General features: G+C 51.4%; 1 protein-coding gene across 13 annotated transcripts in view; it reads right to left on the bottom strand.

The window, feature by feature from the left end:
* The window catches only part of zmynd11 (zinc finger, MYND-type containing 11), a 292,010-nt gene that overhangs the window by 58,265 nt on the left and 220,520 nt on the right, over nt 1-13,225 (bottom strand). The window lies entirely within an intron of this gene.

Raw genomic sequence — 13,225 nt, 5'->3', positions numbered from 1 at the left:
TAGGGCACATAAAGGAAAGCAGGAGGGTAGGGAAAGGGAGCGGTTGTTGAAAGAACTTCTGAGGGTGGACAGACAATACGCGGAGGCACCGGAGGAGGGATTGTACAGGGAAAGGCAAAGGCTACATGTAGAATTTGACTTGTTGACTACGGGTAATGCAGAGGCACAATAGAGGAAGGCACAGGGTGTACAGTATGAATATGAGGAGAAGGCGAGTAGGTTGTTGGCCCACCAACTGAGGAAAAGGGGAGCAGCGAGGGAGATAGGGGGGGGTGAGAGATGAGGAGGGAGAGATGGAGCGGGGAGCGGAGAGAGTGAATGGAGTGTTCAAGGCATTTTATGAAAGATTATATGAAGCGCAGCCCCCTGACGGGAAGGAGAGAATGATGTGCTTTCTGGGTCAGCTGGAATTTCCTACGGTGGAGGAGCAGGAGAGAGTGGGGCTGGGAGCACAGATTGAGACGGAGGAAGTAGTGAAAGGGATTGGGAGCATGCAGGCGGGGAAGGCCCCGGGACCAGACGGATTCCCAGTTGAATTCTATAAGAAATATTAGGACTTGCTGGCCCCGCTACTGATGAGAACCTTTAATGAGGCGAGGGAAAGGGGGCAGCTGCCCCCGACTATGTCAGAGGCAACGATATCGCTCCTCCTAAAGAAGGAAAAAGACCCACTGCAATGCGGGTCATCCAGGCCCATTTCCCTCCTGAATGTGGATGCTAAGATTCTGGCCAAGGTAATGGCAATGAGGATAGAGGATTGTGTCCCGGGGGTGGTCCATGAGGACCAAACTGGGTTTGTGAAGGGGAGACAGCTAAATACAAATATACGGAGGCTGCTAGGGGTAATGATGATGCCCCCACCAGAGGGGGAAGCGGAGATAGTGGTGGCGATGGATGCCGAGAAAGCATTTGATAGAGTGGAGTGGGATTATTTGTGGGAGGTGTTGAGGAGATTTGGCTTTGGGGACGGGTATATCAGGTGGGTACAGTTGCTGTATAGGGCCCCGATGGCGAGCGTGGTCACGAATGGACGGGGGTCTGACTATTTTCGGCTCCATAGAGGGACGAGGCAGGGATGTCCTCTGTCCCCGTTATTGTTTGCATTGGCGATTGAACCCCTGGCCATAGCACTGAGGGGTTCCAGGAAGTGGAGGGGAGTACTTAGGGGGGGAGAAGAACACCGGGTATCTCTGTATGCGGATGATTTGTTGCTATATGTGGCGGACCCGGCGGAGGGATTGCCAGAGATAATGCGGATACTTGGGGAGTTTGGGAATTTTTCAGGGTATAAACGGAACATGGGGAAAAGTGAGTTATTTGTGGTGCATCCGGGGGAGCAGAGCAGAGAGATAGAGGATTTACTGTTGAGGACGGTAACAAGGGACTTCCGGTACCTGGGGATCCAGATAGCCAAGAATTGGGGTACATTACATAGGCTTAATTTAACACGGTTGGTGGAACAGATGGAGGAGGATTTCAAGAGATGGGACATGGTGTCCCTGTCATTGGCAGGTAGGGTGCAGGCGGTTAAAATGATGGTCCTCCCGAGATTCCTTTTTGTGATCCAGTGCCTCCCGGTGGTGATCACGAAGGCTTTTTTCAAAAGAATTGAGAAGAGCATTATGAGTTTTGTGTGGGCTGGGAAGACCCCGAGAGTGAGGCGGGGATTCTTGCAGCGTAGCAGGGACCGGGGGGGCGCCGTTGCCGTTCTCACCAAAGATATACACCACAAGCCCGGTGGTGGTGGCTACATTGAAAATCTGGGGGCAGTGGAGACGGCATGGGGGAGGGACGGGAGCTTCGGTGTGGTCCCCGATAAGAAACAATCATAGGTTCGTTCCAGGGAGAATGGATGGGGGATTTGGAGCATGGCAACGAGCTGGGGTAGTACACCTAAGAGATCCATTTGTAGATGGGACGTTTGCGAGTCTGGGAGCGCTGACGGAGAAATATGGGTTGCCCAAGGGAATGCATTTCGGTATATGCAATTGAGGGCTTTTGCGAGGCAACAGGTGAGGGAATTCCCGCAGCTCCCGACGCACGATGTGCAGGATAGAGTGATCTCAGAGACATGGGTGGGGGACAGTAAGGTGGCGGACATATACAGGGAGATGAGGGACGAGGGGGAGATCATGATAGATGAGCTGAAAGGGAAATGGGAAGAAGAACTGGGGGAGGAGATTGAGCAGGGGCGGTGGGCTGATGCCCTACGTAGGGTAAACTCATCGTCCTCGTGTGCCAGGCTAAGCCTGATACAATTTAAAGTGCTACACAGGGCGCATATGGCCGGAGCACGGCTTAGTAAATTTTTTTGGGTAGAGGATAGGTGTGCGAGATGCACGAGAGGCCCGAGAGGCCCAGCGAATCACACCCACATGTTTTGGTCTTGCCCGGCACTACAGGGGTTCTGGGTGGGGGTGGCAAGGGTGCTTTCGAAGGTGGTGGGGGTCCGGGCCGAACCAAGCTGGGGGTTGGCTATATTTGGGGCTGCAGAAGAGCCCGGAGTGCAGGAGGCGAGAGAGGCTGACGTGTTGGCCTTTGCGTCCCTTGTAGCCCGGCGCAGGATATTGTTAATGTGGAAGGAAGCCAAACCCCCGGGTGTGGAGACCTGGATAAACGATATGGCAGGGTTTATAAAGTTAGAACGGATTAAGTTCGTGTTAAGGGGTTCGGCTCAGGGGTTCACCAGGCGGTGGCAACCGTTCGTCGACTACCTCACAGAAAGATAGAGAGAATGGAAAAGAAGTAGACGACAGCAGCAACCCGGGGGGGGGGGGGAGAAAGAAAGAGGGCGGGGGGGGGGGGGGGGATCAGACGGACTCTTACGGATGTTATTGTATATGTATAGGTATTTGGTATATGTAATTGTATATTGGATTGTTGGATTGTATTTTTGGAGTGTATTTATTTTGGACAAGGCAGTTGCCATTTAGTTTTTTTTTGTTTTTGTTTATATATTACTTATTTATTTGTTTAAAACTGGCCACGGTTATTTATATTGCTTCATTGTTGTGTAAAAGAAACACTACGTATTGTTATGTTTGGCCAAAAAACTTGAATAAAATATATATATTTTTAAAAACTAACGAGAACGAGGATGAGATCCTGGGCCTGGCGGTAAAAATGGAGGCGGTGCACAGGAGGTGGGCCGAGAGACTCGAGATCCTGGAGAACAGATCGAGGAGGAAGAATCTCCGGATTCTGGGTCTCCCCGAAGGAGTGGAGGAAGCTGATGCCGGAGCGTATGTGAGTATGATGCTCCAGTCGCTGATGGATGCGGAGGCCTCTTCGAGCCCCCTGGAGCTGGAAGGGGCTTACCGTGTCCTGGTGAGGAGACCCAAGGCTGATGAGCCGCCAAGGGCGATAGTGGCAAGGTTCCATCGCTTCGTGGACAAAGAAAGTGTTCTGAGATGGGCCAAGAAGGTGCGGAGCAGTAGATGGGAGAATGCGGTGATCCGAGTCTACCAGGATTGGAGCGCGGAGGTGGCAAGGAGGAGAGCTGGCTTCAACCGGGCCAAGGCGGTGCTGCACAAGAAAAGAGTCAGGTTCGGCATGCTGCAGCCTGCGTGACTGTGGGTCACTTATCAGGACCGACACCATTATTTTGAAACGCCAGAAGAGGCTTGGACCTTCATCCAAACGGAGAAATTGGACTCGAACTGAGGGGCTGTGGCTGTGTGTGTGTGTGTGGGGGGGGGTGTTGGTTGCATACGGGGTTGTAAAGAAGGGTAAAGAACATTTCGTGGGTGGATGAGGGATGGGGATGTGGGTAGAGTTCTGGTTAAGGTTGCTGCTGCACTGTCCGAGGGGGAGCTGAACATGGAAGAGGTGGTCGGGGCGTGGGTTGCCCGTCTGGGGGACTGGAGAGTACGGGAGGCGCGGGGGGAGCCCCCCAATCCGGCTGATCACGTGGAACGTGAGAGGCCTAAATGGGCCGGTTAAGAGGGCCCGAGTGTTCGCGCACCTAAAAGGACTGAAGGCAGACGTGGCCATGCTCCTGGAGACACATCTGAAGGTGGCAGATCAGGTCAGGTTAAGGAAGGGATGGGTAGGACAGGCGTTCCATTCGGGGCTGGATGCGAAGAATAGAGGGGTGGCAATATTGGTGGGGAAGCGGGTGTCGTTTGAGGCCAAGAACATAGTTGCGGACAATGGAGGCCGATACGTGATGGTGAGCGGTAGGTTGCAGGGGACGGAGGTGGTACTGGTGAATGTATATGCCCCGAACTGGGACGATGCTGGATTCATGAAACGGATGTTGGGGCGTATTCCAGACTTGGAGGTAGCGAGCTTGATAATGGGTAGGGATTTTAACACGGTGCTGGACCCAGCATTAGATCGCTCCAGGTCGAGGACGTGCTTAGGGGGTTTATGGATCAGATGGGGGGAGTAGATCCGTGGAGATTTGCCAGGCCTTTGGCCAGAGAATTTTCTTTTTTCTCCCATGTGCATAAGGCCTACTCCCGGATAGATTTTTTTGTTCTGGGCAGGGCATTGATCCCGAAAGTGGAGGGAACGGAGTATTCGGCCACAGCCATTTCAGACCATGCCCTGCATTGGGTGGAGCTAGAGCTGGGGGAGGAGAGGGACCAACGCCCATTGTGGCGGTTGGATGTGGGACTGCTGGCAGACGATGAAGTGTGTGGGAGGGTGCGGGGGTGCATTGAAAGGTATCTGGAGGCCAACGACAACGGGGAGGTGCAGGTGGGAGTAGTATGGGAGGCACTGAAGGCGGTGGTCAGGGGAGAGTTAATCTCGATCAGGGCTCATACGGTGAAGAGAGAGGGCAGGGAGAGGTTAGTGGGGGAGATTTTAAGGTTGGACAGGATCTATGCAGAGGCTCTGGATGAGGGACTACTCAGGGAGAGACGAAGTCTCCAGACGGAGTTCGACCTGTTGACCACAGGGAAGGCAGAGGCACAGTGGAGGAAGGCACAGGGGGCGATATATGGGGAGAAGGCGAGTTGGATGCTGGCACATCAGCTCCATAAGAGGATGGCAGCGAGGGAAATAGGTGGAGTCAAGGATGACAGGGGAACTACGGTGCGGAGTGCGGTGAAAGTGAATGAGGCATTCAAGGCCTTTTACGAGGAGCTGTATAGGTCCCAGCCCCCAGGGGGAAAAGAGGGGATGCGACGATTCTTGGACCAACTGAGGTTCCCAAGAGTGGAGGAGCAAGAGGTGGCTAGTTTGGGGGCGCCAATTGGGGTGGAGGAGCTGGTTAAAGGACTGGGGAGCATGCAGGCAGGGAAGGCCCCGGGGCCGGATGGGTTCCCGGTGGAGTTTTATAGGAAGTTTGTAGACCTGTTAGCCCCGTTGCTGGTAAGGACCGTCAATGAAGCAAGGGAGGGGGGGGGACCCTGCCCCCGACAATGTCGGAGGCGACGATCTCTTCGATCTTGAAGCGGGATAAGGACCCATTACAATGTGGGTCGTATAGACCGATCTCGCTCCTTAACTTAGATGCTAAGTTGCTGGCAAAAATGTTGGCTATGAGGATTGAGGACTGTGTCCCGGGGGTGATTCACGAGGACCAGACGGGATTCATAAAGGGTAGGCAGCTAAACACCAATGTGTGAAGGCTCCTAAATGTGATAATGATGCCATCGGTGGAGGGAGAGGCGGAGATAGTGGCAGCCATGGACGCGGAGAAGGCCTTTGATCGAGTAGAGTGGGAGTATCTCTGGGAAGTGTTGAGGAGGTTTGGGTTCGGGGAGGGTTTATTAGTTGGGTCAAGCTCCTGTATAGAGCGAGTGTGGTCACGAACCGGCGGAGGTCGGAGTATTTCCAGCTGTATCAAGGGGCGAGGCAGGGGTGCCCCCTGTCCCCTCTGCTGTTTGCATTGGCAATTGAACCTTTGGCCATGGCGTTAAGGGAGTCGGGGAAATGGAAGGGGGTGGTCCGAGGGGGCGAGGAACATCGAGTGTCGTTGTACACAGACGACCTGTTGCTGTATGTACCAGACCCAGCGGAGGGGATGGTTGAGGTCATGCAGATCTTAAGGGAGTTTGGAGATTTTTCGGGCTATAAGCTCAACGTGGGAAAGAGTGAGCACTTTGTGGTGCATCCGGGGGATCAGGGAAGAGGGATAGACGACCTACCGTTGAGGAGGGTGGAAAGGAGCTTTCGATATTTGGGGATTCAGGAGCTAGGGGGCACTGCACAAACTTTATTTGACGCGGCTGGTGGAACAGATGGAGGAGGATTTTAAAAGGTGGGACATGTTGCCGCTCTCGCTGGCGGGCAGGGTACAGTCAATTAAAATGGTGGTCCCCCCAAGGTTTCTTTGTGTTCCAGTGCCTTCCAATCGTGATCACCAAGGCCTTTTTTAAGAGGGTAGGCAGGAGCATTATGAGTTTTGTGTGGGCGAGCAAGACCCCGAGGGTAAGGAGGGGGTTCCTGGAGCGTAGCAGGGATAGAGGAGGGTTGGCGTTGCCGAATTTGGGTGGCTACTACTGGGCAGCCAACGTGGCAATGATCCGTAAGTGGGTGATGGAGGTAGAGGGGGCGGCATGGAAGAGGTTGGAGATGGCGTCCTGCAAAGGAACGAGCCTGGGGGCGCTGGTAACGGCACCGCTGCTGCTCTCGCCGACAAGGTACACCACGAGTCCGGTGGTGGCGGCAACGCTAAAGATCTGGGGGCAGTGGAGACGACACAGGGAGCGCTGGGTGCCTCGGTGTGGTCCAAAATTAGGGATAAACATCGGTTTGTCCCAGGAAGGAAGGGTTCGAGAGCTGGCATCGAGCAGGGATTAGAAGAATGGGGGACCTGTTCATCGATGGGACGTTTGCAAGCTTAGGGGCCCTGGAGGAGAAATTTGGTCTACCCCCGGGAAATGCGTTCAAGTACATGCAAGTGAGGGCATTTGTGAGGCGGCAGGTGAGGGAATTCCTGCTGCTCCCGGCACAGGGGATTCAAGACAGGGTGATTATGGGCGTATGGGTCGGAGAGGGCAAGGTGTCGGCGATATATCAAGAGATGAAAGAGGAGGGGGTGGCTTTGGTAGAGGAGCTGAAAGGTAAATGGGAAGAGGAGCTGGGGGAGGAGATTGAGGAGGGGCTGTGGGCTGATGCCCTAAGTAGGGTTAATTCCTCTTCCTAGTGTGCCAGGCTTAGCCTGATACAGTTTAAGGTAGTGCATAGAGCGCATATGACGGGGGCGAGGCTGAGTAGGTTCTTTGGAGTGGGGGACAGATGTGGGAGGTGCTCCGGAAGTCCGGCGAACCATGTCCATATGTTTTGGTCATGCCCGGCACTGGAGGAGTTCTGGCGGGGAGTTGTGGGAATAGTATCTAAGGTGGTGAAAGTCCAGATCAAGCCAAGCTGGGGGCTAGCACTATTTGGAGTAGTGGACGAGCCGGGAGTGCAGGAGACGAAAGAGGCCGGCATTCTGGCCTTTGCGTCCCTAGTAGCCCGGCGAAGGATCTTGTTAATGTGGAAAGAGGCGAAGCCCCCCCAGCGTGGAAGCCTGGATAAATGATATGGCAGGGTTTATCAAGTTGGAGAGGATAAAGTTTGCCTTGAGAGGGTCTGCGCAGGGGTTCCACAGGCGGTGGCAACCGTTCCTAGACCATCTCGCGGAGCATTAGATGAAGGTCGGACAGCAGCAACAACAGCCCGGGGGGGGGGGGGGGGGGGGGGGGGGGTTGTATGGTTGAAAATTGTGTTAAAAAACTTTTAATAAACTTTTAAAAAATAAAAATCTTTTTTGGGTCCGCTCCCATTTTTGTCCCTATTACGCGGCTATCCGTTTTCTAAACTGGTGTGCCAGCATGCAGCTGGCCTTGTTTCCATGTACGTAGAAGATCCCCCATGCTTGGCAGAGCTGGTGGACAGCCTTACGCGGAGAGCAGGTCGAATTCCATTTACAGCTTTTCCCTTTCCGCCAGCAGCTCCATGGTTGGAGCCGTGGAGTATCGGCGATCAGCCGCTGCTTGGCTGCCCTTTCTTTCCTGCTCTTAGGTGCCCTGTATTTCATCCCTGATCAGCGCCTTCAGTGCCTCTCTGAACGTGGAATGTGAGACCTCCCCATTCTGGTTGCAGGATACATAACCGTCAATGGCTTGGGATATTTTTTGTACAGAATTCCTGATTGGTGGAAGCGCTGCATCCAGCCACCAGGGGAGCATCGGGCCTGGTCCCTTATCCAACCACATTTCCATGTAATGTGGTGTGTGGTCAGAGATCACAATCACAAAATATTCCGCCTTTGTTACCCCAAGAAGTATTAGTGAGAGGCAGCACGGTTTTGTGAAGGGAAGGTCGTGTCTCACTAACTTGATAGAGTTTTTCGAGGAGGTCACTAAGATGATTGATGCAGGTAGGGCAGTAGATGTTGTCTATATGGACTTCAGTAAGGCCTTTGACAAGGTCCCTCATGGTAGACTAGTACAAAAGGTGAAGTCACACGGGATCAGGGGTGAACTGGCAAGGTGGATACAGAACTGGCTAGGCCATAGAAGGCAGAGGGTAGCAATGGAGGGATGCTTTTCTCATTGGAGGGCTGTGACCAGTGGTGTTCCACAGGGATCTGTGCTGGGACCTTTGCTCTTTGTAATATATATAAATGATTTGGAGGAAAATGTAACTGGTCTGATTAGTAAGTTTGCAGACGACACAAAGGTTGGTGGAATTGCGGATAGCGATGAGGACTGTCTGAGGATACAGCAGGATTTAGATTGTCTGGAGACTTGGGCGGAGAGATGGCAGATGGAGTTTAATCCGGACAAATGTGAGGTAATGCATTTTGGAAGGTCTAATGCAGGTAGGGAATATACAGTGAATGGTAGAACCCTCAAGAGTATTGAAAGTCAAAGAGATCTAGGAGTACAGGTCCACAGGTCATTGAAAGGGGCAACACAGGTGGAGAAGGTAGTCAAGAAGGCATACGGCATGCTTGCCTTCATTGGCCGGGGCATTGAGTATAAGAATTGGCAAGTCATGTTGCAGCTGTATAGAACCTTAGTTAGGCCACACTTGGAGTATAGTGTTCAATTCTGGTCGCCACACTACCAGAAGGATGTGGAGGCTTTAGAGAGGGTGCAGAAGAGATTTACCAGAATGTTGCCTGGTATGGAGGGCATAAGCTATGATGAGCGATTGAATAAACTCGGTTTGTTCTCACTGGAACGAAGGAGGTTGAGGGGCGACCTGATAGAGGTATACAAAATTATGAGGGGCATAGACAGAGTGGATAGTCAGAGGCTTTTCCCCAGGGTAGAGGGGTCAATTACTAGGGGGCATAGGTTTAAGGTGAGAGGGGCAAAGTTTAGAGTAGATGTACGAGGCAAGTTTTTTACGCAGAGGGTAGTGGGTGCCTGGAACTCACTACCGGAGGAGGTAGTGGAAGCAGGGACGATAGGGACATTTAAGGGGCATCTTGACAAATATATGAATAGGATGGGAATAGAAGGATACGGACCCAGGAAGTGTAGAAGATTGTAGTTTAGTCGGGCAGTATGGTCGGCGCGGGCTTGGAGGGCCGAAGGGCCTGTTCCTGTGCTGTACATTTCTTTGTTCTTTGTTCTTTGTAAGTACCATTTTACCTACGACAAAAAAAATCCACACGTGAGCAGGCCTTGTGCACATGGGAGAAGGAGAATGGTGTCCAGGTCCGGGATTTCAGCCATCGTTTAACTGACAAGTTCTGCACCGCCCAGGACCTTCCAGGATCCTGCTGACCATCACGTATCGTCCCCCTCTATCTGTCACTGTGCTCGTTGCCGTGAATGAATCTGTCCTGTTGATTAATATGGCCATTCCCCCTTGTCCTGGTGTCGACACAGGAATGAAATGCTTGTCCCACCCAGCCCTTCCTTACCCGCAGTCGGTCCCTCTCTCTTAAGTGTGCCTCCTGCAGGAAGGCTACATCCACCCTCAGAAGGGCAAGGACTCTGGATCTCTTCACCAACCCGTTGAGGCCCCTCACGTTCCATGTTACTGTCTGGATATTTGCGGGGTCAGCCATGCTATCCTGTAGGCCTGCCCCTGTTCGTCCAGGACTCCCCTTGCTCACAGGTCATTCAAGATGGCTACCGACTACTTCCTCTTTTTCGTCAACTCTACGTGTTGTCTGCTGCAACCAGTGCTCCACTGCTGCCCTGCCCAATCCTCCCCCACTGTACCCTCCTGCCCATGTGCTTCCCCCCTCCACCCAAGACTTTACCACCTTCTTTACCTCGCCAACCCCCTCTTACTATCCTTTGTCTCCCTGAATTTCTGTTTTTCCCTTTCCCTCTGCCAGGTCTCCTGCTCTGCTGAGAGGTGCGCCACGGCCTCCTCCTTTGCTGTACTCACTTACACCAGCCTACTCTCTAAATTAGCGGCTTCCCTACTAAGTCTGGTCAGATTCCCCTATTTAACCCCGGTCTACCTCTCTCCCTCTCATCCCCCCCCCCCCCCCCCCCCCCCCCGCCCCCCCCCCCCCCCCCCCCCCCCCGTCTACCTCATCATCACCTCACCCCCCCCCCCCCGCTCTCTCTGTGCCTTTGCCTGTGTTTGCCCACACCTCTCTCGTCGTTTTGCAGCCCGTTTTCTGACTATTGCCCTCTCTCATTGTTTGCCCAGTCTATTCTTCTGGACTAACCGGTTGGCTTCCTCCAGGGCTTAAAAGTAGTGTTTTTTGCCCTGGTATGCCACCTATAGCTTGGCAGGGTTGAGCATGCCAAACCGTGCCGCACTTCAGTACAGGGTGGATTTGACACTGTTGAATTCAGCCGGGCGCTTGGCCAGGTCAGCACCAATGTCCTGGTACAAGCGTATGGAATATCCTTCCCACTTGCACCCTCACGCGCTGTTCGGCCACTACAGTTTCCGCTCTTTGTCGATATCTGTGGAGCCTCACGATTATCGCCTGTGGTGGCTCCCACGCCTTGGGCCGCTGCTGAAGTGACCTATGGCCGCGGTCTCTCTCTGGGGGTTTGACAAAGCCCTCGTCGCCGACCAGCTTCCCGAACATCGCTGCCCCATACTCCGTGGGGTTTATCCCCTTCGTCCTTTCTGGCAGTCCCACAATTCTCGAATTCTGCCGACGCGACCTGTTCTCTGGTCGTCAACCTTGTCTTTTACCCCCTTCTGGGTTCTGACCAGGCTCGCCACCTCGTCCTTTAGTGCTGCAATCCTGTCCCTTGGTCCTTGACGGCCTTCCTGAGGTCCCTTGTCATCTTTTCCTGGGCCTCTAGCCTCTCCGCTCCCATGTTGTTCATTGCTTCCTTCATTGGGGCTGTTGCCGTTTCCACTTCTGTTTCGATGGCTGCCAGGAAATCTCTTTTCATCTCCTCCGCGTCTTTGGAGCTCGGAGGTGATGAAGCCCGTCAGCTTGTGGCTGGGTTTGTGCTGGGAGCTTTGTGTGGCTGTTGGTTCTGAGGCTGAGGTTTCCCTCCCCTCGCCTCTGCTGGCTTTTCTGCTGTGCGGCTGATTTTTTTCCCATCTTGCTTGGCATTGCGGTTCATGGGGATCAGGGTGAGTGATTGTAGGTACTTTTGGTGCTCGTTTGCTGGGGTTAAAAGGCTGTAGTCGAAGATTTTACACGAGAGCCACCTTTTGTGCGACTGCTCAGCTCATGGCCACCACCGGAATTCTCCACACTTTTAGATTCTTAATAAACTTCCTGCTTCTAAATATTGCTCATTTTCCAAAAAGCAATGAGAATTTTTTAGTGCTATCTTTTTTGCATCAGATCGCAAATCGAACAGCTTTACAAGGGAATAATAAAGCTGCAGGAAGCATCGTTAGCTCTGATTTTGCATCAATGCAGCAAAGTACGCTCCATTTCTGTTTTGTGCTAATCTGTCCATACGAATTTTGTCGTTGTCATTTCAAATGTCTCCAATTTTCACTAGTTAATGTAAATATTAGTCACTAGACCAAGCATTTCACTTTGAGAATTTACTTTGAAATACTGTACAGAACACTTTTAATCGGGCATTGGCAATGTGTGAAAACTCAAGTCTTTTACTAAAACAGAATGTTTTAATCTTATTGATCATCTTAGGTGCAATGAGGGCTACCTTGGTACTGGAAGCAGGAGGGAATAGAGATGATTTTAAATCACAAGTATATTGAAGATATAAATCTAAGCAAGAGCTTTTAATGGAACAGGGTTCCTTCTGAAAAGTATACTCACATACTGGGCAGTTCAATATTACCAAATTATATAGAAACCTGAACACTCATGATAATAAACTTCTAGCTTTCAACCAAAAGGTTTCAAATGCAAAAATAGCCGCTTTTTCAAGCTGATCATTACAAGCTGCTTTTAATTCTTTTATGGTAAACTTATACTGGGGGTTTGGACAAACTTGGTCTATTATTAACAGGTCTGTGCACAAGAATATCTTGGAATGGTTACAGCACAGGAGGAGGCCGCTCAGCCTGTCGTGTCTGTGCTGACAAAGGAAATCCACTGGTTCCACTCCCCCACCATAGACCTACGAATATGCCCCATCAGATAATTATCCAATTCCCTTTTGAAACCCACAATTAGACCTGCCTCCAGCACAAACTCAAGCAGAGTAATCCAGGTTCTAACTACCCGCTGGGTAATAAAGTTTTTGTTCATGTTGCCTTTGGTTCTTTTACTTATTACTCTTTTTAATATGGTTATATGCCATTGCTCAATTTATCTCCATGATATGTATTGTGATTATGTAAAGTTGAGTACCAGGATCAACGAACGTTGGATCAATTTGTAATGCTCATCTTGCAGGCATGTTTAAAATTATACATCGGGATCAGCTTAAGAGTATTGAGTACTACTTGGCGTGCCGTAGCATTAATCCCAGCAAAGAATTATTTTGCTAAAAGTGAACAACGTGGCCAGGGTTTGCCCATGAGAATCCACTTATAATGGGGAGCAAAGCACAAATAACGCAAGGTAACTTTACCCAATTGCCAAGACAACAGCCTGATTAATCGGAAAATGTAGGGTTTTGTTGGGTGTGGAAGATGCAGATTCTTCAATGATTTAATGCAAAGCAAATTGGCATCTTCCAGAGATGAATATTAAACAAGCTGCAAACAACAAATCATTCAAATCCTTCTGCCCTTCATGGAGAGGGTTTACAACTTAAAATGGCTACAAGAATTAAAGAGTGACCTGGCTGCATTGCGAATGAACAAAATGCAATTCAGAACCTTACCAGTTAAAAGATCCAGAATCTGTTTGAAACTACAATTTTATATTATCACAGCAAGCACCAATATTGGTTCCTAGGCTTTATGTGGC

The sequence above is a fragment of the Scyliorhinus torazame genome, chromosome 6 (assembly GCF_047496885.1).
Source record: "Scyliorhinus torazame isolate Kashiwa2021f chromosome 6, sScyTor2.1, whole genome shotgun sequence".
NCBI lineage: Eukaryota > Metazoa > Chordata > Chondrichthyes > Carcharhiniformes > Scyliorhinidae > Scyliorhinus > Scyliorhinus torazame.
Note: the sequence above shows the minus strand (reverse complement) of the source record. Positions and strands in the feature narration are given on the sequence as shown.